The sequence below is a fragment of the Lepisosteus platostomus genome, chromosome 3 (assembly GCF_059453375.1).
Source record: "Lepisosteus platostomus isolate fLepPlt1 chromosome 3, fLepPlt1.hap1, whole genome shotgun sequence".
In the NCBI taxonomy this organism is placed as follows: Eukaryota; Metazoa; Chordata; class Actinopteri; order Semionotiformes; family Lepisosteidae; genus Lepisosteus; species Lepisosteus platostomus.
This window is the reverse complement of record NC_142613.1, coordinates 15,804,219-15,810,595: the sequence shown is the minus strand read 5'-3', so window position 1 is coordinate 15,810,595 and position 6,377 is coordinate 15,804,219.

The window sequence follows — 6,377 nt, the reverse complement described above, 5'->3', positions numbered from 1 at the left end:
CCTGTCTGCTTGCTTTGGTGTCAGCTGGGCCCCTAATCACCAGTGTTAGCTTGCTGCCTGTAATTGAGCTGCTCTCCGTTTTAGATTTTTTATGCATTCTTTCCTTGCTTTCAAAAATCCTTGAGTTAAAGTATATTATTTTCAGAATTTAGTATACACAATGTTACCATATGTAGTCTCTTCTCATCTAATTATGAATTTGCTCCCATATTTAATAGTATTAGGCAATCAAATTAGTACCACAAGACACAGATGGGAAAAGGTATCAAAATCCCCCACATTGAGAATGTTCTATCTTGTTTCATCAAGAGCACAAGAACTGCACAAAGCCAAAGGTCTCCATTCATAGCAGTCCTGCTGTATGTAGGTTAGCCAAGAATACCCCAGTTTGTCTTATTGGTTGGTCAAAATTGGTAATCCAAGATCTAGTACTCAAAAGACAGTCTCTTATGCTTTGCTTAAAATGTGGGGTGAAGAGAAAGTTAGAAGACTATAAAAGGTATATAAAACATCAAAAGCTATTAGCTTGATTTTCCTGCAAGCTGAATTACCATGTTTCCCAATTACTCTAGAGCAGGGATGCCCAATCCTGATCCTAGAGAGCCTCAATCCTTTTAGTTTTGTAGTTAGTTTTTAAAGATTAGCAACACCTGTAACCTGTTGAGGAACAAATCTGTTCAGTTAAGAGAACTACGGTCCTTGAGAACAGACAAATACTTTAACAGCTTCACTGCTTTAAAGAAACATTAAAAACCACCATGATCAGGATGTGGCATCCATGACTTAGATTTTCCTAAATGATTTCTAAAATACTTTAAAAAAATCACCTGTTCAATAGATCACAATGAAACTGTTCTAGACTTAGAAACTGATGAAATAATGATGGCCTGCTGGATTGAAGCTCTCCAAGACCTGGGCTGGAGATCCCTGCTCTAGATCGTGGATGGGCAACTCGAGATCTTTAATAACAAAAGGATCCCCCTATTTCCACTTTACTTTAATTACTTTATTGGATAATAAGTTGGCAGTTGGTCAATTACTTGAAAACTGCTTGCAAAAGACTTAGGTCCTCAAGGACTAGAACTGTCTATCCCTAATTTGGCTTTTGATGCCCAAACCATGTCCAGAAATGTGAAGATTAAAATTCCCAAAATTGGTGTTAATCAAGCAAAGCACTAAGTATCTTGATAACTCAGCAGTTATTTTTAAACTTACAGTGATTTATAACTTTATGAACTATGAAATCTATTATAATACAAATTATTACACCTGAAGAAGGCTCCACGGCCAAAATGTTGTTTTCTTTCTTCTCTTTTCAGCATGGAATAAACCTATTACTTATTATTATTACTATTATTAACATTCAGTAAGAGGTAGGGGGACATGAACCCGAGTTTATCCAAGTAAAGTTTTGTGATAAAATTTCTCAAGCTGTATGAATCTAACATTTAAAACGTTCTTATAACTTGCCAGTTATTATTTTTATAGGTTTGAGATCAAATGTTTAATCATTCAGACCATTGCAATGATGTCTTGTACTAGCGCAGAAGAAGTATTGTATAGATTACAAGCACGCTTCCTCTTAAACATACAATGTCACACCACCGGATTCATTTTGTACTGCAATATCCACTGGAATTGGAATTCGGCATCTTCCTGATAACACAGTGAAATCACCCAGCTAACCAAGACTGCCACTATCAAGCAGCAGGATAGGTTAACTAGCATGCAGATATACAACCAGACCGAACAGAACTCAGCCAAAAGTGGAAAAACTGCTTTTCATTTGATATTGGCTAATGATAAACCTTAGATTAAGCTCAGCTATCATCATGTCCTAGGGCAGAGATATTCACTCCTGGTCATAGTAAATTATAGGTAATGTATAAATATGTGAGCACAGACCAGGAAATAGCAATATATATAGACCAATTAAGTGGGTAATTCATTCAAATACAGACACTGGGGTGGAATGAAAACAAGAAGACACAGTAGCCTTGCCAGGACCAAGCTACAGTAGATGGACTGAATAGCCTTCTGTCATTTGTAACCATTCTTACGACTAGGAATGAATACCAGTGCCCTAGAATTAATTTTTGCTCTAAGAAGGTGAGCATGAGCCTTTGAAAAAGAAGAAAAGGTATCATACCGATATCCCAGGTTATTTGCATCATCTAGTTGCAAAACAGCAAGTTGTATGCGGTGCATTACTGTAGTATTTAAATAATTTGGAATTACAGCATTGTGCTTTCCCTTATAGAAGAAGGATGTAGCTTGGTGATTTACAACACTAAAAAAGCAATAGCCCAAATTTAATGTATATTTTGAATTAAAGTACAGAAACAATGGCAAAATTCATCTAGGTAGAGGTAGATCAAGACACAAAACATGGAGATCTGTATGTCATTTTTTTTGTTTTATTCAGTAGTTCAGTGTTGTTTTTTCATCTTTTCCTTTGTGCCACAGGCAAGTTAGGAGATTACAGTCAAATTGTTAAAACACCTGATATAGAATTTAAGAACACAGATTACCCAGATTTCATGAGCCATTTCTGACCAAAAAAAAAGATACATTTTTTAGAAAAACAATGAAAACAGAAAACTGTTTTGTTATCCTGTGGTTGCCATGAATCTGGGGTCCTCTTGGGCTGCAGGCTGCTTTCTTTCTACTTGAGCACTCAACCCTTCTAGAAGTAACAATTACTGTACTGGATGACAATTTCACATTTCAAACCAGGTGACAAGCACGTGACAGTTGTAAAAAGACCCGTAGAAACACAGGACTGCAACCCTAGTAGAACACAGCTGGGGATAGAACCGCTATTTGATCTGATTTCTGGCTAGGGGTTTAGAATGACAAGATGGACACATTAAACCAGTTGCTCTCACCCTTGGTCCTGAAGGACTCCTGTCTCTTTGAATTTTTATTCTAGCTGAGCTTGTTACCAATTACGCTAATCCTATACTTTGTATGTTAAGATCCGTTTTCAGTTGTAAGAACTTGGGTGGGGTTATTAATTGGTATGAATTGTGAAAACGTCTGTTTCATACCTGCAGTGGCTTAAGGTTAGGTAGAAGATTTTGATATTTTTATTCCTACTTGTGTCAAGACATTCTTAATAGGTGAACTATTGAGACCCTTTTAGAAGAAAAAAAAACATTAGGCAATCTGAGGAATGAATGGATTTTGGCTGAACATCCTTGCAACAGCCCTCAAAAAGAGTACTGCTGAAACCAAACATTTTGTGCAGAGTGAAAAGGTCAAATTAAGCAAGGGGCTCAATAAAGTGCTTAACTAGCTTCTGATTACAAACTCAACTGGACTGGACCAGGGCTGAGAACCTACTGTATGCTAAAATAGGGTACACTGGACCAGGATTAGGAGAACCTAACACCTGCTCGTTCTCACTGCAGCTGAGGTCTTTATGTCAGTTAACCCTGAATTGCTTTGGTTTGGATGGAGCCTTTGCAAGTTTTGTTTCTGTTTAAAGATTGGAGTTCTCTGGAGTTACTTATGAAAGACTGGAGTTACTTATGAAACATAATAGTTATAAGGCAACCTCCCTTGTTTAGGTAATGTTCAGTACAGTTTAGGCTTATTAACAGTTCAAATTATTTATTTGGGCACGCAGTTGGAACAAAAACCAGCAGGTGTGGGTCCCCAGTGCCAGGATTGGAAACCCTTGTGCTAAATCATGGCATTCTAATCCAGGTCTTCCTGAGCCCAGTGTTGGCAGGTGTTCATTACATCTGAGCTCTTCGTGACTTGAGTCTTTTATTTAAACGGATAGGAATTCAACACATTACATTTCAACTACATAGCTCCTGAACAGCTAGAGATTTCAGTTTAACTACTTTTGCATCTGCAACGTTTTAGCATGTTTCATCAAATTATAAGTTCAATTAAATTTATTAATTAAACAAGAACTCGGGGAGGTCAGAAACCAGGAGGCTCTGGGATCATGAGGACCAGGATTAGCAAGATTGGGCTTTAAAATGAAGATGAACTGTAAGAATTTGCATTTATTAAATGCCCTGTGGTGCAGGCCCGTCCAACTCTGGTCTTGCAGAGCCAGTGTCTGCAGGGTTTCATTGCAAGTTATCTCTGAGCAAGCTAAATCAGCTAAATTTGGTCTTTACTGAACCAATGTAACACCATCTCAAAGTTCAAGTGTGGGAAACCTACAAACACACCCTGCAGACCAGGATTGGACAGCCGTGTTCTAGGGAAAAAATTATTTACAGGTCAGAGCGGCTTCTAGAACGATTTTCCTTCACATTTTATAAACAAAACATGTTTTTTTTTACATTTTAAAGCACATTTGTAATGGTTTTATGACACACAGGAAAATCAATGCACAGATAGTTTCCCTGTCACTCATTCAACTCTTCCAGGTTTACTGGATCCACATGACCATTCCATTCAGCTATTTGTATAGACTAGATCTAATCTATGAGCCCACCTGTCAAATTTTATACATAGTAGTTGAGTGTTGATTTATTTGTGCCACAGCTAGTGCAAAGACACCAGTCATCATGTGTTAATTTGCAATTAAAGGGCAAGTCAAACTTTTTAGTTTAGTTTTTCATTATCCCAAGGCCATGGTAGAAGACCTAGGACCATTGAGAGTCTGTCTAGTGGCATGGCTTCAGCTAATTCCAATGCAGCATTGAGAAAAGGGTTTTTCCCCACTGGACTGTGGACCAGCCACGGGTCCGGCGTTTTTCAGACATAGGAGATGTGATTCGCTCCAAGGGCGAGGATGAGGGCAATGGGGGCTGGATTGTAGGTGAGGAGTGGCAGGTGTTGGGGAAAGAGGAAAGTTGCAGCCCCTCCCATCAAAAAATCAGATTCAAACAGCCTGTACCCAGATTTTACTCCTGTTTAATTCCTTATTTAATCATATCCTGGCATGCTGTGCACTTCTCACAGTCTGGTGCCTGGAAAACCTCAAACATCCAGCCCCTCAGGAGTGCTCAATTCTGAACCCTGATGGCTACATCCAAATAGGGTTTCCTGACCTCTTTAAATCATGAACTCCTTCAGACCTTAAAAATAACAACAACATTAGGATTATTTAATTTCACAATTTCCCTTACTTCATAACCTGCTAATAATTTAAAGGGATCAAGCAAGCCTTGAATTATGGTCCTCAAGATCTGAAGATTGAGACTCCTGCCCTAAACTGCATTGCAGTCATTCTAAGAGGTGCAAATATCTGGGGCTGATGCCTTCACAGAACCAACTGTAAACTGCGTAAAATGTATTGTATTCATTCCCCATTTGAAAGAATGATGTTGTTGCAAAAACATACCACAATGTTGATCCCTAGGAGCTGCTCATTAAGATATGAAGATGCTTTGCACTTCTAGAATGTTAAAATAAAAACGAAAAGAAAACTGCACAGAGTCGAGACACAGCCACTGCCACTAACACGAAACCTTTAGGTTCTGAAATACAGAAAAATGCAGGCTTTTCTGTATTTTTAACGTCACACTGACATCAGGCTAAAGAATCCCTGACAGTCCCGCTCAGTGTAAAATCAGGGGCACTGAGCATATACTCAATCGCCGGCTTCTTTGGACACACTAAAAAGAATTTCACACCACAGGCTGTTCCAACCAGCACACTTACAGTCACAGGGCACACAGTAGCAAGGTGCTAGGTACAGCAAAAAAAAAACTGGCCCAGCATAGAATACAGACACTGGCACAGAAAAGGAGTGGTCTGCTAAAAATGAAAACAGATGTGCAAAAAAACCCATAACGTGCAACCTTCTGACAAGTGTGGTTTGTTGCTTTTTTGCATTGCTGACAATTAAGTTAAAATTACTAAAAAGAAGTGTCTTACCCTAGATTAGAGACTTGTTATATGACAATTTGTTTTCGGTTTTCATACCATAATATGGTAGTTGCAATTAAAGGAGCCTTGGAGAAAAAGTGCTGCGGTATTCAGGATTTAACATTTAATTTCAAATATGTAGCACTGCATATGAACACAAAGATGATCTTCAGCTACACCTGAACAAAAAATGAATGCCTCCAACTCCTCATACCCCTTCCCACAAAGGCCATTCATACTACAGTACTGAGAAAAATATACAAGGATCCCAGAGTGAATGTGCCAATAAGGAGTGTCTAAGCATCAATGATCTGACTTCTGGGGCTCAGATTTGTCAAGCGGCTACTATCTACCACTGGCTGAGGTACATGGGGTCCTGATTCTGTAAGCTTGTAGCACACGTGGTGAGAATTTCATTAGTCCTCAACTTGATGCTATAGGACTGCTGTGAGACTTGCTATATGAAATGGGGATGGCTTGACAGTGCATAGTTTGGTGACTGTGATAAGTGGGCCTAATGTAGAGTCTGTAAAGCA